Genomic DNA, 23,705 nt, shown 5'->3' on the forward strand with positions numbered 1-23,705 from the left:
GTGCTGTCAGGCCCAGCTTTTGGGTTTTAAAACATAGGCTCAGGGATCCAATTAGCATGCTTTCCTGCTGACTGCTCTATATAGTTCCAATCAGCGGATTTTTATTTCCCATGCTTTTAGATGTGTAATATACCTTTTCTATCTCTCTGGTTCAAAAAATGTTTTTAATCTAAGGCAGGCATCTATATAGTCTCTCTCTCTCTCTCTCTCTCTCTCTCACACACACACACACACACACACACACACACTCAGGGGTTACTGTGGGAAATACTGTTACTGTACTGGCTAGTTTTATGTCAATCTGACACTAGCTAGAGTCACCAGAGAGGAGGGAGCTTCAGTTGGGAAAATGCCACCATGCATTCTTGTCATAAGGCTTTTCTCAATTAGTGATCAATGTAGGAGGGCCCAGGCCACTGTGGGTGGGGCCATCCCTGGGCTGGTGATCCTGGATTCTATAAGAGAGCAAGCTGAGCAAGCCATGGGGAGCAGGTCAGTGAGCATCATTGGTCCATGACTTCTTCATCAGCTCCTGCCTCCAGACTCCCGCACTGCCGGAATCCTTGTCCTCACTGCTTTGGAGAATGAACTGGTATATAGAACTGTGAGGGAAATAAACTCCTCCCCAAGTTGTTTTTGGTCATAGTGTTTTATCACAGCAATAGAAACCCTAAGTAAGACAAATACATAGAAGTATTTTTACACACATTGATTACACACATAACAAATTGATGGCAAGTGGAAACTTACTAGACCTTCTACATAGCTGATGTGAGCTCTTCATGCATTGGCATATTTAGACTTAATTTCTAGAGCTACCGCTTCCGTGCTGTGCTGCATGGTTTTAACCATAATCAATAAAAGCGCAATTTGGGGGAAATTTCAAAAATAATCTTCTTCCCTTACCCTCAATAGTGTCATCACATTAGGCCAATTCAGAAGTCCCTGATCCTTACCCCCGTCCCCCACCCCAAACCCCACTCCTAAAGGGTCTGTCTTTACTTTTCTTGGAGACAGGCTATAAACGAAGCACTACAGAAACCAGTGTTTAAAAACACCCAGTTCTTGAGCTCATCGTGGCCCTGGCTGGCTACCAGATGGCAGTTTTTCTCTGCTTAGCGCTCGGTAAAAGCAGAGCTTGTCTGTGGACACGATGAGGCACAGAGGCCGCTCAGAAGCTTCCACGGAGCCAGGACGAGCCTTGGTTTCCAAAGAGCACTGCTGTCTCCTGCCTTTAGATAAATTCAGCATTGGTTGTCTTCCAGGAGCTGCACTGTGGCCAAACATCGCTATTCCTTCAGGTTTGGAAACAAATCGAGACTGTTTTCTTCCTGAGAAGCAAACACTTCAGATAACTAGTGGCGGTTCTTAGAAAGAATGTGAATGGATCTCCTCGCCTCCAAAGCTATCTGGAAGCCTGGAGAGTATATTTATGAGGAAAGAGGTTTGTATAAATACTTTCTTCAGTGACCTGTATGGTAGGGTTGAGCCTGAGAATTTTGTGTTCAGTGAATGATACCAAATTAGGAGCTGCTAACATGCCAGACATCGAGGGCTAATCTCACTAGGACCTTTCACACTGTCACGGACACCATGAAACAAGATACATACACACACAAGCGAGAGTGGGTTTCTCAGAGCTTTGGGTGACAACATTGTCCCCACGTACAGAACCAAGGAGCGGGTGAATGCTCAAACCAGCAGGGGCTGGAGAGGTGATGGCTCAGCAGGTAAGCGCACTTGTCCTTGCAGAGAGAGCACTGGGTTGGGTTCCCGGGACCCACGTGACATCTCACAACCATCAGTAACTCCGGTTCGGGGAGGTCTGATATCCTCTTCTGACTTCTGAGGACACCAGCATGCATGTGGTGCATAGACATACATGTGAACAAAACACTCATGCACATAAAATTTTTTTTAAAAGGAGAGAGGAAGTGCTGGGGAGAGAGAATAGGGTGGTGCTGGATCCCTCTTTGAATAGGACCGTGCTGTGTGCCCCAGCTTGGCCTGATGGTTAGGAGCCAGTCTGGCCATGCGCAGTGCTGAGATCTCAGGCACACACCCCCACACCAGGCTGATGCTGGCGTGCGAACGAGGAAATGACCAGCAAAATTCCTGACTCCCTTTCCCGTATATGGCAACCTCGGGGGCCTAACTGGAGAGCACTCCTAACCACTGTGAAGCTTTCCAATATAGGAAAACATCCCAAAAACTGAGGTCCTGGAAAAGATGGGTGGGCTAAGATACCGGAAGGGACGGTCTCTTGGAGGAATTTCAAGCTAATTGGAACTGTTTAAACTGAAAACTGTTTAAAAGTCTTCAGGTACTCGTGGGCAGTAGTCACGTGCTGAGCATTTCGGGGCTCTCTCTTTATTGGAAGACACAAGTGGAAACAAGAATAAAATATGAGAGAATTTAGATTCCTCCAGATCCCAAGACAGGCTTGCAAGAGGGTGGATTTGAGTCCCGGCACCTCCCTCTACATCCGATGAGGGACCATTAGGCACGGATGCGGTCACTTTACCTCAAAGCTGCCTCTCTTTTTCCCTCAGTTCAATGGGGAGATGAGCAGTGTTTGCTCACTCATAGTTCGTGCTGAGGATGCTGTATGCAAAACTCTGACAATTGTATGTTTTGTTTTATTTGTTTGTTTGAGACAGGGTCTCTCAATGTAGCTTTGGCTATCCCTGGTATTCACTGTAGACCAGGCTACCCTTGAGCCTGCCTCTGGAGTACTGAGATTAAAGGAGGCACCACCACAACCTGCAGTCATATGATCACAGTGGATGATAAGCCTCTGGGAAAGGTCTCTAGAAGGATCCCAAAGTCTACTGACACTTAAAAGCTGTCTTCAACTTAGGGTTAAGTTCAAGTTCTCATGGTGTCTCTGTCAGACACAGTACCGACATAGTATTCAGTTACAATTTCAAAATTTTATCACTTTATCACTGCCTCATTTTATCACTTAAAATTTTTATTTACTATTACTACTGTGTTTGTGTATAAGGGTGTGTGTGAGCATGCCAGGGTGTGTGTGTGTGTGTGTGTGTGTGTGTGTGTGCATGCCAGGGTGTGTGTGTGTGCATGCCAGGGTGTGTGTGTGTGTGCATGCCAGGGTGTGTGTGTGTGAGCATGCCAGGGTGTGCTTTTGGAGATTGAAGTGTAATGAACAGGAGTTGGTACTCTCCTTCTACTATGCGGGTCTTGGGGATTGAACCCAGGTGGTCAGGCTCAGGAGCAAGCACCTTCATGAGGGAACCACCTCAACCACCCACTTCCCTCATTTTCTATGTCACAAAACTATAGTCCTTGAACCCAACTGTGACTTCCTGCGTGTGGCACAGATATTCAACCACGTGGTTCCTTTTGTAGGGTTCACAACGGCTGGAAACTCAACTCAAGGCCTTATACACACTGCATGTGCTTTTCTATTGAGCCACATCCCAGTCCTTTGATTTTGATTTTGTGATAAAATTGCAACACATTGATCCAGGCTGTTTAGAACTCACTGTGTCAACCAGGTCTGGTCTTGAATTTGGGATTATAGGAACCATACCCAGCAATCACTAAGCCATGGATTTTAAACCTGGAAGTGGCTCATGAGAGAATATGTTTGTTGGTGCTTTGATATTCGAGTGGTAATAACTAATCTTCATAACATGTTGTGGATTGTACTCATATCAGAATTCTGTGTTATTCTGAAGCCAGTGTAATTCAATTAAAATTGCATTCAGTTCAACTAGCCATCACTGAGCCCCTGTGGGAGGTGCTTAGAAAGACAAATAACACTTGTTGCCTGCAATTGTGGACCTTACAGCCTAACTAACAGTAAGAGAAGAACCAAAAGTCGTTCATTCGGCTACCCTGCGAGAGACACTGTATTTCCATTACAATCACCATGGAAGCATAGCGATGTTTTATACGTACTCAGCCCAGGGAGTGGCACAGTTAGAAGGTGTGGCTCTGTTGGAGTAGGTGTGTCGCTATGGTCGTGGACTATAAGACCCTCATCCTAGCTGTCTGGAATTCGGCCTTCTGCTAGAAGCCTTCAGAAGAACATGCAGAACTCTCAGCTCCTCCTGCACCATGCCTGCCTGGATGCTGCCATGCTCCTGCCTTGATGATAATGGACTGAACCTCTGAAGCTGTAAGCCAGCTCCAATCAACTGTTCTTATGAGAGTTGCCTTGGTCATGGTGTCTGTTAACAACATTAAAACCCTAAGACAGGACTTTGTCGATTGATGATTTTTGCTTTTGAAGTCACCGACAGCCAACTGAAGGCAGATACTTCAGTGAGCCTTAAAGCAAGTGAGGAGAAGAGAGCATTTCTTGAGGCAAAGCCAAGGAAGGCTGGGAGAACATTTCTCTCGGGTCCAGGGACTGGATGTTGCAGGGTTGGAGTGCAACCCATGACACCACAGAGAAGGGGGGCCCTCGGAGGGACAGGGGCAACTTATTGGAGGGGCTGATGGTGGTGGGCATCCAGATTCTGCAAGAGCCTGTTTGTGTATATGTGTATGACACGTATGCCACGTGCCTGCTGAGGTTTGAAAAAGACACTGGATCCTGAGTTGTGAAGCATTACATGGATGCTGAGAGCTGAACCTGGGTCCTCTCTGCAAAGGCAACAAGTGTTGTTAACTGTTGAGCCATCTCTCCAGCCCCTGACCCTTATTTCTCTAGGGAAGTCCTTCTTCCTGAATCTGAACTGCCCCCTGTGGGAGTAGGCTAGGGCTAGGCATGTTACAGGTGTGTGTGTGTGTGTGTGTGTGTGTGTGTGTGTGTGTGTGTGTGCCTACATATGTGCCGGGTCTCTGAACCCAGGTCCTCATGTTTGTGTGGCAAGTGCCTTGTCCCATAAGTCATCCTTAGGTTCCTGTTTGAAGATTTTTATTGCCATTACCAGAAGTCTGAGGTTAAGCTCTACCTCGGCCTCGCAAAGAAAACCAGTAGGAATCTGTGTGTATTTGTTTACATGGGTGTTGAGTCCATTTTCTCTCTTCACTTTTTGTGAACTTGCGTTTTTTAAAAAATATTTATTTATTTGTTTTATGCATATGAATGCTCAATCTGCACTCATGCCTGCATGCCAGAAGAGGACATTAGATCCCATTCCAGATGGCTGTGAGCCACCATGGGCTGCTGAGAAATGAACTCAGGACCTCTGGAAGAGGTCTTAACCACTGAACTATCCTCTCTTCAGCCCCTCAAGACCACTTTCTAAAGAGCAATGCTAGAAGGGGACATCCCCTCTGTGACAAACATAACAGAGGGAAGCTCCTTCCTCGAGTCCTAATTCTAGAGACTAGAAATGTCACCCCAAACCATAGACAAGCACAGTAAGGGGATACTAGCCCTGCTTTAGCATGTTCTGTATTGTCGTCTGGGAAGACTCAAGGTGTTCCAAACCTGAAAGTGGCGACTTAGCTCTCCCTGAAAAGCTAGGAACAGCTGAAGCCCAGAACCAGCGAGGAGGAGCTGCCAGTTGATGACGATGACTCTAGGTGTCCCTAAGGATCAGGCTAGGGACAGAGAAGGGGGTCAGGGGCCACCTTTAGTCTGCACTTGAAGTTTCTGTCCAGGCAGTATGCTTATTGTCTTAAATGTTTCTCTAAGTGCAGAGCAAAGTCTTTACACATCATCCAGAGAGTCACGAGAAGGCAGTGGGCGCCACTGATGAGGTCTGCCACAGCCCAGTGACTGAGGATCCTGAGGGGACAGAGCTTATGGACATCCTGGGCACCATAAGTCTCTGGAAATGGAGAGAGAGAGAGAGAGAGAGAGAGAGAGAGAGAGAGAGAGAGAGAGAGAGAGAGAGAGAAAGAGAGAGAGAGAGAGAATTGTTAATAGGAAGTCTTTTCTTCAAAGCTGGGCTAGGGAGAGGCAGCTGGGTGAGGGATCAGCCCTCTCTTATGATACAAGGTCAAGGCTTTTGTTCCAAGCAAAAGACAGATTGTCTTTTGTCCCTCGATAGCTAAATGATACCCAAGGTCCCAGGAGGAATAGCTGGTACCTGTCACAAGACACCACAGCCTTGTCACATGCTGTGTCCAGCTCTAGAATAAGAATTCAATGCCCTGACCTCTGGCCCACTCCCCAGTGGTCAGCCTCTTTGTCTGTCAGTCTCTTTGTCTGTCTGTCTGTGTCTGTGTCTGTGTCTGTCTGTCTGTCTGTCTGTCTCTCTCTCTCTGTCTCTCTCTGTCTTTCTCTGTCTCTCTCTCTGGTTTCACAAATGCCAAAGATAACCTCCCTTGAGTGAGAATTTAGTTTTCCTTTGCAACACATTTCAAGACAGTTTTGGTAAGTAAAATTAAAAGTTATCAGAGTTTGGTCCCCAGCTCCAAAAAAAAAAAAAGTTATCAGAGTAAGAGGGGATGTGTGCCAATTCAGATAATAGGTGTAGTTGCCAAAAAAGGATTTGTTATCCCTTAGTAGTAGATTGATTTTATTATTAGAACCAACCTCCAATTGACTAACAAAAGTGTGAAGATTATCTGTTTAAAAACAAGACAGAGCTAGGGAGATGTCTCTGTCTGTAAGTGCTTGCTGTGCAAACATGAAGACCCGAGTTTGAACCCCAGACTCCAAAACCCATGTGAAAGCCAAACTCTGTAGTACACCCCTGTCACCCCAGTGATGGGGAGGCAGAGGCAAGTGGATGCCTGGAGCTTGCTGGCCAGTGAATCAGTGAGCTCCTGGTGAGGTGAGAGAGCCTGTCTCACAAAATATGGAAGACGTCTGTGGCTGAGAGGGAATGCATTATGTTGTGTTATGAAATAATGCATTTTAACCTCTAAGCTTTTTCTGAGGATCAGAGTTCTCTTTTATGGCTTCTTTTTTCCCCCACCCACCCCTTTTTCTATTTTAAGACAGGGTCTCTGGCTGAACTCTCTATGTAGACCAGGCTAGCCTCGCACTCACAAAGATGCCTCTGCCTGCCGTGTTGGGACTAAGGCATGCACTATCACAGCCCACTCCTGTTACAAGTTCTTGATCTTGTAGGAATTTGGGAACAGAATTCATAAAGGAAGCTTGAGGACAATATAGTTTGAAAGAAGGGCAAAGCAGCAGCTTCAGGAATGAAGATCTGCCAGCTACACACAGGAATGGAGGGGTTTTCAGAGGGTGGACAAAGACATCCAGTGTTGGGACAGACAAATTTGAGATCTTGATCAGTATCTGTGGAGACAGAACTGTTTTTGCCAACCCTTCCAGAGTAACTAAAAGTCGGGAGGCTGTGCAGAACTGGTTCTTATGCACCCTAACCTCACACTGGATGTGATCAAGCCTTGTCTCTTCCCTGTGTTCTGTTTATACTATGTCTCGGGTACAGTCATATTTCATCTCAAGCTGAGGTGTTATAAATACAGAGCTGGGGTGTGTACCAAGCCTGTCTGGCAGGAATGGTGGTATTCTAAAGAGAATGTGTTCCCTTATCTGTCTATTGAACAGCTCAAAGAATGGATCCCTCCAAATTAGCATTTCCTCAGGAATCTCATACTGGGAAAGGAAATGGCAGAAGTCCTGGGGACTCGCAATGGAGCTACAAAGACAAGTTGCTATCTGAGCTTGCAGGAGACACTGACATTACCTGAGAGACCTGGAGTTGAGACAGTGGTGGGCTCACTCTTGGGAGCACAGTTTAGTTATACATATCTCCTGCTTTCAGCTTAAAACCTACCCACAACGGGATGTGTTGTCCCAGCACTCAGGAGGCAGAGGCAGGCGGGGCTCAGTGAATTCCAACCCAGTCTGTCTGAAAACTAAGTTCCAGGCCAGGCAAGGATACACAGTGAGACCTAACTCAAAATAAATAAATGAAAATAAACATAAAAAATAAATTAATGTATAAACCCTACCCTCAAATCCGGATACCCAAAGTGGGCTTGGGGGAATTGGTCTCTTTGTTCCTCTTCCCAGTGTGGCCAAATTGAATAAGTTTCCTCCTGTTTTTCACTACTAAAAACAAAAAGGTAGAGAAGCCATTGAAAAACAACATGGTGTTGGGCTCTGGCTTCCGCACACATGTACATATATGTGAACATGCATGCAAAAACATGTACATGCACAAGAATGAACGGAGGAGGGAGTGAGGAGGGAATGAAGAGAAAGGAAGCCAAAGGGAAAGGGAAGAATATGGGAGGAGGGAGGGAGGGAGGGAGGGAGGGAGGGAGGGAGGGAGGGAGGGAGGGAGGGAGAGAAAGAGTATACCTGAATGAGTCTAGATACACCTCTTTGATCAGGGATGTCTGCCTTGGACTCAGGAAGGAAGGAGCAGGAAGCTAATGGAGTAGCTCTGTTTCTTACATAGTTCCTAAAACATAGTTCATAGTTTTTAAAACAACTATAAAGAAAATCAACACATTCCAGGGATGGTGTGTGTACCATCACAGGCACAGGCAGAGTGGCAGAGGCAGCCTGTCTACAAAAAGAGTTCTAGAACAGCTAGGGCTGTTAACACAAAAAAACCCTGTATCAAAAACAAACAAACAAACCAAACCAAACAAACAAAAAACACCAAAAGGAAGGAAGAAGAAAGTCAACACACAAAACAAATGCAAGTAATATTAAGTAAGCCTTTATTAGGTTCTTGTCCTATGGAAGGTGTTAGATTTCACAAGGGAAGCTGGGAAATGTAGTCTTTCAGCAGGAAACTAGAGTTGGAGTGGGAATTGTCAAGAGGCAAATGTCAGGACTTGATTCTCTACTGACTTTTTTTTTAAGATTTATTTATTTATTATATATAAGTACACCGCAGCTGTCTTCAGACACACCAGAAGAGGGCATCAGATTTCATTACAGATGGTTGTGAGTCACCATGTGGTTGCTGGAATTTGAACTCAGGACCTCTGGAAGAGCAGGCAGTGCTCTTAACCGCTGAGCCATCTCTCCAGCCCCCTCTACTGACATCTTGTAGGATCTGAGAACTGAAGTCAGGTCATGAGGCCTCTATCCCCTGAGCCTCTATATATCTGTTTCTCTGTGTAACTGGCTGTTCCGGACCTTGTTCTGTAAATTAGGCAGACCTTAAATTCACAGAGATTCACCTGCTGCCCAAGTGCTGGGATTAAAGGCATGCGCCACTACCACCCAGCCCTTATATGAGTAGTAGTGTAGTAGTAGTAGTAGTAGTAGTAGTAGTAGTAGTAGTAGTAGTAGTAATAGTAGTAGTAGTAGTAGTTGTTGTTGTTGTTGTTGTTGTTGTTGTTATGTGTATGGGCATTTTGTCTACATGTATGTCTGTGTATCCTGAGCATACCTAGTTCAGAGTACAGGAAAGGGTGTCAAATCCCCTGAAACTGGAGTTTTGATTGGTAATCAAAGATGGGTCCTCTTGAAGAACAACCAGTTTTCTTAACTATATCTCTCCATCCCCTATTTCATTTCATTATTTTATTGTTTTTGTTTTATTTTTGAAGTATCATCTCATCCAGCTCAGGCTGACTTCAAACTCACTATGTAACCAAGGTGGACCATGAATCTCTGTTCCTCCTGAGTGATGGTTTTTGTGAAACACCAAGAAGAAGGAACAACTTGTATAGCCTGTTCCACCATGCCTGTGTTTGGAGACTGAACCCAGGACTTCCTGTACTCTACCAGCTGAGCTATACCCCCCGGGTACTTCAGACATGTTTAATGTGATTCCACACTACTCCAGATCGAAGTAATACACATTCAAGTTTATGAATAGAGAAACGGAACCACATAGAGACTGACAAAGACCACAGCCAGCTACTAGCAAAGTCAACGTCTAAACACAAATTTAAGTGCATGCAGAGTCAGTACTGCACCCAGCAAATCACTCAATGGATAAGAGCTCCTCCCAGCTCACCTGACAACCTGAGTTAGTCTCTGAGACCCACATGGTGGAAGGAAGGGACCAATCTCTGAAGTTGTCCTCTGACCTCCACACATACACCCCAGCACACGTGTGTACACACAAACACACACACACACACACACACACACACACACACACAGTGTAGTTTATTAATGAACAAGGACATGGACTCTAAAAATGTGTAGATGGCTACTTAACTAATTGGGTAGAAAGATCTAACCCAAAATGTTAACGATGTTTTTCTAAAGGTCACAATATTTACTCCCCCCTTTTCCTTTATCTGTATTGTTCCTATATTGCTTCCTTTATGTGTATTGTTCCTATATTGCTTCCTTTATCTGTATTGTTCTGTATTGTTCCCATGCCAAGATTTCTTGGGCAGTTTACGGTAAGGAAATGAGCCAGTGATTCTGGAGAAGATGATTTAACATTATTAGTTATGAAGAAAACTACAAACAATGTAGATGTTCGCCCACAAGAATTGCTTTAGTTGGGGAGGTGGCTCCCCATAGCTAAGAATGCTAGTAACTACAATTCCAAAGGGCCCAAGTTCAATTCCCAGGACCTACATGGTGGCTTATAAACATCTGTAACTCCAGTTCCAGGTGATCTAATGCCCTCTTCTGGTTTCCAAGGGCACTGCATAAACATGGTACACAGACATGCAAGCAAAACATTCAAGGACACAGTTAAATAAATAAATGCTTACCAAGCATCATGGTGTACACTTTTAATCTCAGCGCTTGGAAGACAGAGGCAGGCAGATCTTTGTGAGTTCCAGGCCAGCCTGGGCTACACAGTGAGACCCTGTCTCACTAAATATATAAACCAAAGTAAGACAAAACAATTGCTTTTTTTAAAAAAAGATTTATTATATATGAGTACACTGTAGCTGTCTTCAGACACACCAGAAGAGGGCAACAGAGCTCATTACAGGTGGTTGTGAGTCACCATGCGGTTGCTGGGATTTGAACTCAGGACCTCTGGAAGAGCAGTCAGTGCTCTTAACCGCTGAGCCATCTCTCCAGCCCCAAAACAATTGCTTTAAGTAAAGGTATTCACCTGTGTAATAAAGCACAGTGCAACATTCAGAGATTCTGTAACATGCAGGGTCTAATGTGAAAGGCAAAGACATTGCCTACCCCTAACCCACCTTGTAAGGTCACAAAGACAAACCAAGATATGGTTCTACCAATGTTCCCCTCGGGGAACCAATGAACTAACTCCTTAGGTTACTTATAGAGCAGTGGGTAAGTGACTATAGATTTGAAAGCAGCCATACAGAAGGTCTACACCCAGCAGGGATGATGACTTCCCCATGTTTTGGGGGAGCTCCCTCCTGTCATCTTTCCCCACGTATATACTCGAGCCCCTCCCAGAGACCACAAGGTCATGTGCAATTGATAGGGTACACTATAGTCATCCACAGACACACCAGAAGAGGGCATCGGATCCCATTACAGATGGTTGTGAGCCACCATGTGGTTGCTGGGATTTGAACTCTGGACCTCTGGAAGAGCAGTCAGTGCTCTTAACCTCTGAGCCATCTCTCCAGCCCAATTGTTAGGGTAGAATTGCATACAACTTGTTAGAAAGGGTGGCTGGAGGCTCTGGTGAGGGTCCCATGACTCCTTCCAATTCCTCCTTCCAAGAGGGAAGTCAACAGTTGTCTTAGTCACTATTAGTTCTATTGCTGTAAAGAGACACCATGACCAAGGAAACTCTTATAAAAGAAATTGGAGCCTTGCTTATAGTTTCAGAGGGTTAGTCCATTACCTTCATGGTGGGAAGCAGACAGGAATGGCACTGGATCAATAACTGAGAGCTTTACATCCTGATCTGCAGGCAGCAGGCAGAGAGAAGGAAGTAGAGAGGGAGGGGGAGAGGGAGGGGAAGAGGGAAAGAGAGACTGGGCCTAGCTTTTGAAACCTCAAAAAGTATTTACAGTGACAAACCTCCTCTAACAAGATCCACCTCCTCCAACAAGACCACACCTCCTAATCCTTCCCAAACAGTTCCACTAACTAGGGACCAAGAACTCAAACATATGAGCCTATGGGGGTCATTCTTATTCAAATCACCACAGTGATACAATTTATTCTGTCAATAAAAATAGAGAGCCACCTGAATTATTGCCTAACCAGCCCCCAACTTGCTTAGATCCTGTAAGTGAAATATTGGCCAGTGAGTTGAAGGCCTTGAGTAATTCATTCTTGAGTCCCACTGTAAATCTTGACAGTGAATACACTAACCTGGATTATTGCTTTGTGTTGAGTAAAGTTCTCTTGCTACTTTGAAATTCCTGTGCACTTTTATTACATTCTTGAGTAAGATGCTGAGAACCTGGAAAACAATTGGCCCCAACCACCAGCAACAGTTCTGTAAGTCTACAAAGAAACATTGTTGCCACTGTTCATAGTGTAACTAAGCGAAAGGCATGTATAGCTGGGCGCAGTGAGACACATTTGTAATCTCAGCTCTCAGGAGGCAGAGACAGGAGGATCCGGAGTTTGGTTACATGAGACCCTATCTCAAAAACTGAAGAGGACCAAGGAAATGGCTCAGGGGAAAGGCACATTGTTTGCAAGCCTCATGGCCTAGATTCCATCCTTGTAGGGGTGGAAGGGGTGTGTAGACTTCACAAAGTTGTCCTCTAGCCTCTACAAGCATACAGTGGTATATGTGTCTGTATCCAATCTCCTGAGAGAGAGTACACACACCACACAGTATTCCTATAACACAAGACCGTTTGTTTGTTTGTTTGTTTGTTTGTTTGTTTGTTTGTTTGAGACAGGGATTCTCTGTGTAACAATCCTGGCTGTCCTGGAACTTACTCTGTAGACCAGAGTGGCCTGGAACTCGCAAACATCCATCTCTGCCTCCAGAATGCTGAAATTAAAGGTGTGGGCCCAATTGAGATCTTGATTTTAAAAATAAAGAGTGAAGCAGAGGGGAAAAAGTATTAGAAGCAATATTAACTGAAAAGCAGTTAGCTTATGTGGTTACAAGAACTTTTTTGAAGTGGGTCTGATGGCGCATACCTTTAATCCCTGTGTTTGGAAAGCAGAGGCAGTCTGGTCTACAAAGTGAGTTCCAGGACAGCCAGGTCTACTACACAAAGAAACCCTGTCTTGAAAGTCAAAATTAATTAACTCACAAATTAACAAATTAGTTAATTGTTAATTAATTAAGGTTTATGTTTGTATATGTATCCCATGCACGTTCAGATACCTGGGGAGGCCAGCAGAGGGCGCCTAAGCCATTGCAGCTGTAGTTACTCATGGTAACAAAGCACTGGGAACTGAACAAGTCTCTGGAAGAGTAGTGAGCACTCTTAGCTGCTAAACCATCTCTCCAGTTCTTTAAAGAGATATAGACTCTGGGCTCCACTCCTTGGTGACACCACTGGAAAGACATTCTCCAAAGAAACTCTCCCAACAACCATCTCTTTCCTATCTTCTGAAACCACAGTGACCACAGCTTCTTCCCCTGTGACTCCTCTCCCTTTCCGTAGGTCTGCAGGTTGCTGTGTTCATCTGTCTTATTCTGCTGATTTCATAGGGAGGGAGCCATCTCCCTCAACAGGCTGCAGGGCCAAGGTCACCAGAAAGGACTGGCCCAGGACCCCAACATTTCAGTGCTCAAAAGTGGTTTGATGCTCCTGTGTAGGTCTGGAGAGAGACAGCATAGTCAGCCTAGGTGTTTCCTGGCTGGGTCCACCTAGGTTCCTCCTCGCCTGTTCCCACCCCCAGTCTTCTTCATCCGGGAGATTGCTTTTCACAAACCGGACCAACACAGTATCCATGGCTTGGCTCTCTGTCCATTAAAAATGGACTTTCTGGGTAAAACCTGCCCCAGTGGGCTTGTGGGAGGCAGTATGACTTGCTTTGTGTTTTGGGGCCCTTCCTCTTGGCTTCTATCACACCTACTCAAGCTGATCAAATTTGGCTTTGTGTAGCGCTGCCGCCCAGTACAGGATGTGGCCACGGGAAACCAAACCTGCCCTGCCCACAACATGCAATTATAGCTTTAATATTTGGATGGTCAAATCCAATGTCAGGTCTCTTGTAGGAGCCAGGACATAATCCCAAGTCTCTTCTTCCAAAACAAACTGTACTGGCTGGTTTTGTGTGTCAACTTGACACAAGCTGGAGTTATCACAGAGAAAGGAGCTTCAGTTGTGGAAACGCCTCCATGAGGCCCAGCTGTAAGGCATTTTCTCAACTAGTGATCAAGGCGGAAGGGCCCAGCCCATTGTGAGTGATGCCAGCCCTAGGCTGGTAATCTTGGGTTCTATTAAAAAAAAAAAAAAAAAAAAGCAAGCTGGGGCTGGAGAGATGGCTCAGTGGTTAAGAGCACTGACTGCTCTTCCAGAGGTCCTGAGTTCAATCCCCCAGCAACCACATGGTGGTTCACAACCATCTGTAACAGGATCCAATGCACTCTTCTGGTGTGTCTGAAGACAGCTGCAGTGTACTCAATAAATAAATCTTAAAAAAAAAAAAAAGCAAACTGAGCAAGCCAGTAAGCCAGTAAGTAACATCCCTCCATGGCCTCTGCATCAGCTCCTGCTTCCTGACCTGCTTGAGTTCCAGTCCTGACTTCCTTTGGTGATGAACAGCAATGTGGAAATGTCAGCTGAATAAACCTTTTCCTCCCCAGCTTGCTTCTTGGTCATGACGTTTGTGCAGGGATACAAACCCTGACTAAGACATAATCCCAGAAGCCTGTATTCTTGAGACTACCTTCCCATGATGAGGTTTCCCTGGGCCTGTGGAGGCCTCTCTCACTTGCCTCATCTGTTTCGCTCCTTGAGCTGGAGATGGATGTGAGGACCGACGCTCTGTCCTCACTTTGGAGTCTAGGCCTAGAAAAATATGTCCTTCCGGGGTTGGGGATTTAGCTCAGTGGTAGAGCGCTTGCCTAGCAAGCGCAAGGCCCTGGGTTCGGTCCCCAGCTCTGAAAAAAAGAAAAAAGAAAATAAAATTCGTCCTTCCCTGTAATTTCTATATTCCTCCACGGTCTGAGTCAGCCTCAGCTTTGCTGAGCCAGCACATCTGCAAAGTGCAGAGTGAGCATGGGCCCCGCCCCAGTGCGCAAGCTCCACCCTGCCTTATCAGGAAAACGAATCCGATGACCCATTCAATGTCCATCATCAGTGGTCCATCAGCTGGCAGCAAAGACCGGTTGCCTGCTGACGAAGGTGCCAAGAGGCCATGAGAGTTCACAGGGTAGAGGCTGCCCTCCGCTTCCAGAGAGACCTCTGGACTCCACTTGTAATATAGCCTCAGCCCGATTCTTTCTGAGCTGACAGCGCTCCTGCAAACATGGCGAACATTCCTAAGACACGCCTGACATTCTGCAAAAAATGCGGGAAGGGCCAACCCCTCATGGTGCTGCAGTACAAGAAGGGCACAGGTTCTTTGTCTGCCCAGGGAAAGCGGCGTTATGATAGGAAACAGAGTGGCTATGGTGGGCAGACTAGGCCCATTTTCCGTTAAAACTACAAAGACGATGATGCTGAGACTGGACTATGTTGAGCCCAACAGCAGATCCAAGAGGACGATGGCTATTAAGAGATGCAAGCATGGGGCTGGGGATTTAGCTCAGTGGTAGAGCGCTTACCTAGGAAGCGCAAGGCCCTGGGTTGGGTCCCCAGCTCCGAAAAAAAAGAACCAAAAAAAAAAAAAAAAAAAAAAAAAAAGAGAGATGCAAGCATTTTGAACTGGGAGGAGGTGACAAGAAGAGAAAGGGCCAAGTGATCCAGTTCTAAGTTGATTTTTGTTATGAAGACAATAAAATCTTGACCTTTCAAAAATATATATATCTATAGATATATAGATATGGGTCTGTATGGGTCTCGGTCCAGACCCATTTGGCCTGCCCAGAATGGGATAGCACTCATCCCAGAAGAGAGCCTGTGGTAAATTAAATTAAATTTGTTGCATACTCAGCGACTCAGGGTCACTGCAGACTGAGGGGAAAGGAAGGAAGGGAGCTCTTTAGCTGTTCTCCCTTTAATGTTAGCCAACCTGATGGGGCACTTTCTCAGTCAAGGTTCCCTCTTTCTGATGTCTCGATGTATCTTAAAGGTAGGGGCAAGCTGAGCACTTCCAGGCACTCCTCCTTCGGATTCCTCCAGAGTCTCCCGTTCAGCTCATTTAACCAAGGAAAGCAATGTTGCTAGTCAGTAGCTCTTCAAGAGCAGTTCTAGATTCCAGAGGTAAAGAGGCCCTTAAATCTCATTACTTCCCCCAAGTGACCCCAGGGCACGCACAAACAGGCACTCAAGTAAGACTAGCTGAGTGCAGAGGTTGGGGTGGGGTGGGCAGAAGGCTGAGACAAACGGCTGAATGTCCAAAGCCGGTCAGCACAGAAGGTGCATGGTAGGAGGGACCTCAGAAACAAGGGCTGATTAGCAGAACTGGTGTGGGGTCAGACAAAGAGATCTCTGTCTGCCCGAAAGGGTAGGTGGCTGGAGAGGCTGAGTCAAGGCTGAGTCACAGCGCTAGTTCCCAGCACTGTAGCAAATACCCGAGATAACATAAACCGAGCCAGGAGAAGGGGTGGGGAGGGGAGCAAGGCAGGGGTGGGGATCAGATGTAGGGAGAGCAGGGAAGAGAGAAGGGAAAGTGGTTGGGGGAGAGGGGCAATCTCCAGGACATGCCAGAGACCTGGAATGGGTGGAAGCCCCAGAGGGTCTATGGGGTGACTCTAGCCAAGACTCCTAGCAGTGGGGGCTATGGATCCAGAAATGACCCCTTCCTCTAGCCAGGCAGGACTCCCAATGAAAGGATAAGGACAGTAATTCACCCATAAAATCGTCAACTCAAAATGTGTTCTGCCTACAAGATGTTCAGGGACAAAGCAGAGATGGAGGACATGGCCGACCAATGACTGTGCCCCAAATTGAGACCCATCCCATGGGCAAGAACCAATCCCTGACATTATTAATTGATACTCTGCTAGGCTTGCAGGTGAGGATCAAGCCTAACTGGGTGAGAGGCTCCACCCAGGAGCCAATGGAAAGAGATGCAGAGCCCACAGCCAAACATTAGATGGAGCTTGAGGAGTCTTGTGGAAGAGTCTGAGGGATCCAAAGAGGACAGGGACTCCACAGGGAGACCAACAGAGTCAACTAACCCAGACCCTTGGGGGCTCCCAGAGTCTGAATCACCAACCAAAGAGCAAGCTCATGCTGGACCTAGGCACCCTGCACATATGTCGCAGATGAGCATCTTGGTCTTCATGCTGGTCCTCTAACAACTGGAGCAGGGGCTGTCCCTGAGCCTGTTGCCTGCCTGCCTATGGATCCCATTCCTCTAAATGGTTCAAATTGTCTGGCCTCAGGGGGAGAACATGCCAATCACAGAAGGAATGGTATGCTGTGATTTCACACATATGACCCATCTCATAACTCATCTCGCAGAGTCTCAGAATCAGAGAGGAGATATGAGGTTACTGGAGGCAGAAGCCAGAAAACAATGGGGAGTTACTGCTACTAAGGTTTTGTTTGTTTGTTTGTTTGTTTGTTTGTTTGTTTTGGTGGGTCGTGGAAAGTTTGGGAAGTAGAGTTCACGGTTCTCCACCATGACTAAGTAACGCTATTTATATTTTGCCACAGCTTTTTAATATGTGAGACAGGCTTAGGGCGGGTTCCTAGAAAATCATGACTTTCAGGCCAACCTGGGCTACAGTTATAATACTGAGTTCCAGGCCAGCCTGGGCTACAATGTAGTAAGCTTGTCTGAAAGAACCATACAAAAAGGAAATTTGTAGAGGGATATGGTGGTTTGAATAAAAAATGGCCCTAACTAGGCTCATAGGGAGTGGCACTATCAGGAGGTGTAATCTTGTTGGAGAAAGTGTGTCACTGGGGACAGGCTTTGAGATCTCAGGTGCTCAAGACTGGCCATTCTGTTTCAGTCTCTTCCTGTTGCACATGGATTAAGATGTAGAAGGCTCAGTTCCTTCTGCAGCACCATGTCTGCCTGCGTGCCACCACACCATGCTTCCTGCTAAGATGATAGTGCACTAAACCTCTGAACTGTTAGCCATCCCCAATTAAATGTTACCTTTATAAGAGTTGCCATGATTATGGTGTCTCCTGACAGCAATAGAAACCCTAAGACAAGGGACACTTGTGTAGTTCCCTGAGGTGACAGCCAGGTCCCTGTCTTCACCTGGCACAGGTATAGTATGGGTGCCTAGTACAGGGTGCCAGGATCAGAAGAGGTGAATGCAGAAAGCCTCAGTCAGTGCAATGCTTTGGAAGAAGGACATAGCAGGAAGAGTCTGAATAAATGTCACGTTTATGGTCAGTGGATTTTGAGAAGATTATCATGACAGTTCTCTCAGGGAATCCATGCAACAATCGGGTGTAAAAGTAACTGGATACCAACATACGAAAGAGAGAACTTGGATTTCTACTTCTCACAATACAGCAGAACTAAAACATCCTCTTGGTGTCTTTCTGTGGCTGTGATTAAACGCTCTCAAATGAGCAGCCAAAGCTAGAAATAGCTTGAGGCATAGACTGACATATCTGGAAATACAAGGCAGTAGGAACTTGAAGCATCAGGTTATGACAGCAATCAGAAGAGAGCACTGAAAGCCCACTGGTGCCAGCTTGCCTTCTCCACTCTTATGCAGTCCAGGATCCTCTGCTTAGGGAATGGTGCCACCCACAGTGGGCAGGCAGTCTTACCTCAATAGTGAAATCAATATAATACTCACAAACATTCCCACAAGCCCATGTGGCAGATGATTTTAGAGTCTGTCAAACTGACAATTAAAACTACATATGTTGTAGATCTAACTACAACATCTGAAATTACAAATTTCCTAGAAGAAAACAGTCATAAATCTTTGCGATTTTGGTTTATGTAGTAGTCATTCCTATGATATGATCCTGAAGCACAAACAACACAAGCAACCAAAAACAAATGTTTCTAAATATTTGAGACTAGCCTAGTCTACACAGTGAGTTCTAAGCCAGACAGCTATATGGCAAGAACATCTCAAAACCAACCAATAAGGGGTTGGGGATTTAGCTCAGTGGTAGAGCGCTTGCCTAGCAACCGCAAGGCCCTGGGTTCAGTCCCCAGCTCCGAAAAAAAGAAAAAGAAAAAAAAAAACCAACCAATAAAACAAATAATAAAATAACAAAATAACAAGTGTGTGTGTGTGTGTGTGTGTGTGTGTGTGTGTGTGTGTGTGTGTGCGCGCGCTTTAAAGTGTATCACTGCTGTCTTTAGGGAGAAAGTCCTGGCAAGATGGCTCAGAAATAAAAGTGTCTGCTGAGGGTTGGGGATTTAGCTCAGTGGTAGAGCGCTTGCCTAGCAAGCGCAAGGCCCTGGGTTCGGTCCCCAGCTCTTAAAAAAAAGAAAAAAAAAAGTGTCTGCTGCCAAAAGTTGTCCTCTGACCTCATACATGAGCCATGGCACGTGAGTCCCACATAAATAAACATTTAAATAAAAATGATTATTCAACATATTTTAAAGTGGATATCAGGGGCTGGGGATTTAGCTCAGTGGTAGAGTGCTTACCTAGGAAGCGCAAGGCCCTGGGTTCGGTCCCCAGCTCCGAAAAAAAGAACCAAAAAAAAAAAAAAAAAAGTGGATATCAACAAAATTTGAAGACAACCAATAGAAATGAAAATATTTGCAAAACAAATGTTGAGAGGGACTTATAGTGAGAGATATGAAAAACTATAACAATGATGTAAAGAAAAATAATTAAATTTATAATGTCCTGGGATGGGGGCTGAGGTTTAGCTCAGGTTCTATATTCTTAACACACTCGAGACCCCAGGTTCAATCCCCAACATGCACACACACACACACACACACACACACACACACACACATGCACACACACAAGCACACACATGCACACACATGCACACACACACATGCACACACACATGCACACACACATGCACACAAACACACACATGCACACACACATACACACAAACACACACATACACACAAACACACATACACACAAACACACACATGCACACACACAAGCACACACATGCACACACATGCACACACACATGCACACACACATGCACACACACATGCACACACACATGCACACAAACACACACATGCACACACACATACACACAAACACACACATACACACAAACACACATACACACAAACACACACATGCACACACGCACATACACTGTACGTGGAGGGGAAACAATAGGAAGGGCATACGTAAGCTTTGGGACAAGCAGTCTCTGGGCAATCCCGAGTTTCTGCTATGTTCGCATTTGATCTTGGGTGTCTGCTTTGAGTCATTGCTGATCCTGAGCCAGCTTTTGTCTCCTCTCTCCAGCTTCCTTCTTTGATGTTTTCCCTAAGCCTGTGGAACAGGCCTGCCTAGGATCTTAGCCTGGGTGAAGAAGGGAAGAGAAGGAGGTACGGCACACACATGCAGATGAACACACACACACATGCAGATGCACATACATACACATGCAGATGAATACACACATGCACACACACATGCAGATGAACACACACATGCAGATGAACACACACATGCAGATGAATACACACATGCACACACACATGCAGATGCACACACACACACACACACACACACACACACAGAGCCACTAGAAGGCTCTGCTCTCTCTACAGCATCACTGCAGTGTCACTTGTGCATACAGGACCCTCTGAGATGCTACACTGACCCTACGAGGTTCTTCAGACGTGTCTCCCCAACACAGAAACTCCATGGTGATGAAGTACAGGTACGCACTATGATACATCGTGCCGTACAGTGAAGGACCAGAGACCACGTGACACTGCCCCAGTGCCAGGTTGTTCTAACCACTTACCCTATATTATTAACTTGTCTAACAGGACAGGTACTTTTATCTGTCCCACTTTATAACTAGCAAGAAAAAGCAGAAAGAGGTCAAATGTCCAAAAGAGGTCCCACTGCTAGGAGATAGTCAAGGCAGTCTGCTCCAGAGTTGGGGTTCCTACCACCACCATACATTTAGAATCTTGACAAAGTGATAGGCACAGCACAGTTTTGCTTGGGTCCCTAGGTACGAAAGCCACTTAAATTTGTCTTGTTGGGAGTATTGGAGACCTACATAAAGCCAGGCCATTTCAGTTCTGAGGCTGTGGAGATCCAAAGTCTGAAAATGACTCGAGCCCTTTTCCAGAAGTCGCATAGGTAACTGTTGGGGTTTGGGAGTCCCCTGAAGCCCATGACAGGATTGAAAACTTAAAGAGAATGGGCCTAAGGTCTGCAGCTGTGTATGAGTCTGGAGAGGGAAGGTGCGTGGTGGAGTCAGTCTGGCTGTGAGGGCGTGAGAGGCCATGAGATCAGGTTCCACTGAGCACAGCTCCTTCCTGAAGCTTCTCTGCTCAACTGCAGAGATAAAACTGCTCCCTCCATCTCTTCACAGTTTTCTTTTTTTTTTTTTTTTTTGAAAGAGAAAAAAGGCCTTATTGGGAATGATTTATCAACATAGTATAAATCAAGAGACACAGCCGGCCTAAAGGAGTTACGGAATCCTAGAGACAAGGGCTATAAATAAGAACTGTTTCCAGCACTCCTGAAGGGAGGCGTGTAAATGCAACTTCAGAGAAAAGAACAGATTGAACTCAACAACTGCTCGAGGGGGAGGCGGATTGGAAACCCAGCCATAGGATGCACAGCCGGTTTCTTTCTACCTCGCTTTTACTCTTTGACGGTTTCATACAGGTATACAGCATGCCTTGAGCATATCCACCCACAGCTCCATGCTCCCCCTGTCCCCAACCCCTCCTGACAGGTTCCCTTTCCCCCCACTTTCTGCACCCCCATACACACTGAGTCCAATTAGCGCTGTCTGCTGGGACACTGGCTGCTCTTGTAATGACTTGATCTTGTGCAGGTGACCATAATTATATTTCCTTTTAAAAATGAACCAGTGGGGGCTGGAGAGGTGGCTCAGTGGTTAAGAGCACTGACTGCGGGGCTGGGGATTTAGTTCAGTGGTAGAGCGCTTACCTAGGAAGCGCAAGGAAGCGGTTCGGTCCCCAGCTCCGAAAAAAAAGAACCAAAAAAAAAAAAAAAAAAAAAGAGCACTGCTCTTCCAGAGGTCCTGAGTTCAAATCCCAGCAATCACATGGTGGCTCACAACCATCTGTAATGGGATCCGATGCCTGATGTGTCTGAAGACAGTGACAATGTATACATAAAATAAATAAATCTTTAAAAAAAATGAACCAGTGGGGTGGGAGAGATGGCCCAGAGGTTGAGAACCTTTACTGTTCTTCCTGAAGACCTGAGTTCAATTCTAACACCCATATTGCAGCTCATGACATCTGTAACTCCAGTTTCTGGGAATCTGGAGATCTCTTTGGGCATGCATGTGGTACACAGACATGTTTTCAGCCAAAACACTCATACACATATAATATAAAAGAAAAAATTTAAGGCAAAAGGCTTGGAAAACCTCCACAGGAAGTCAGACATAACTGCCCCACCCCACGTAACCCACATGCCCTTTAAGGTTAACTTTTTTTGTCATTGTTGGTTTGGTTTGGTTGTTTTTTCATGACAGGGTCTTACTACATAGCCCCAACTGTCCTGTAACTCACTGTGTAGACCAGGCGGGCCTTGAACTCACTGAGATCCACCCACCTCTGCTTCCTCAGTGCTGGGCTAAAGGCATGCGCCACCACACCTGGATCTTTAAGGCTAATGTCTTCGTTCTGTTATTGGCATCTTTAAATAATACGCTTACTATTTCATGCTCTGCTCTAATAGGCAAGGATTTAGATATGCTATCACCCATGTGGCCCACATTTGCTTATTTATTTATTTGTTTGTTTGTTTGAGATAGGGTCTCAGATAGTCAAGGTTAGCCTCAGATTTACTATGTGTCTGAGGATGGTCTTGAACTGCTGATCCCCTTCTGTCTGATCTTCCTTCTATCTTCTGGGTGCTGGTATTACAAGCATATACCACCATGCCCAGTCTTCGTGCAGTGCTGTGGAACTGAAGTCAGGGATTTGTGTATATCAGGCAAGCACCCTACTGACTGAGTCACATCCTTATCTCTGTCTAGGGCGTCTCACTTCTTCTTCATAGTTGGTTGAATTACCACCTTTCTGTTTATTATATCAATAAGCACTGTAACTATGAAACACACACACACACACACACACACACACACACACACACACACAAGTCTCTGCTCAACTTCGCAAGTCAACATGTAAAGTAATGGGTTTCATCATGACATCTTCATACATAGGTGTCATTATACTTTGTTCTCACTATCCCCCTCCCCCACTGCTCTCTATGCTCCTCCCCCTCCAGCCATTCAACTCTAGACGCTCTCATTTCTCACCACTGCAGATAGGAGAATGGAGCCTGGAGGAAGCCAAACCCTGTCTAGGACACAGTTGGCCAATGGGAAGGTTAGAGACAAGCTCAGGTCAGCCTCAAGCCCCTGCAATGTCTACAGCACACAGTGTAACTGCTGCGGTCTGGAAACAGCCTCACTCCTCTTGCAGAAGTGGGGTCACCTGCTAATTTTATAGCTGCTGCTATACCCAGCAATAGTTGCCCTGAGAACTGGACTGTGTTCGGGTCTTGAACACCTATCTGTTATCTGTGAGCACTCTCACACGGGTTGCGAGTGCTGGAAGTCTGAGCCTTTTGAGGTCTCCTATTCTCGCTGCCCAGAGCAGGACTGAAAGAGTCCCTCTAACATTTGACAGTCATAAGAGTTGTTAAAGGAAAGCCAGCTCAGAGATTTCCTCTTCCACACTGTCACCCCATAGCAGTAAAACATACCGAAGGCATGGAAGTGAGCAGCTGTTCGTCTAC

At 45.8% G+C, this 23,705-nt stretch overlaps 1 long non-coding RNA gene across 2 annotated transcripts in view; it reads left to right on the plus strand.

The window, feature by feature from the left end:
• The window catches only part of LOC102556012 (uncharacterized), a 38,467-nt gene that overhangs the window by 2,724 nt on the left and 12,038 nt on the right, over window positions 1-23,705 (plus strand). The window contains exons 2-3 of one of the 2 annotated variants that reach the window (XR_015623130.1): window positions 1,266-1,444; window positions 3,373-4,230. This is a non-coding gene — a long non-coding RNA (uncharacterized LOC102556012). Of the gene's footprint in view, window positions 1-1,265; window positions 1,445-3,372; window positions 4,231-23,705 lie in introns of those variants that run through there. The other variant, XR_015623131.1, reaches the window with a different exon arrangement.

This window comes from Rattus norvegicus, chromosome 6, assembly GCF_021556685.1.
Source record: "Rattus norvegicus strain SHRSP/BbbUtx chromosome 6, alternate assembly SHRSP_T2T, whole genome shotgun sequence".
Lineage (NCBI taxonomy): Eukaryota > Metazoa > Chordata > Mammalia > Rodentia > Muridae > Rattus > Rattus norvegicus.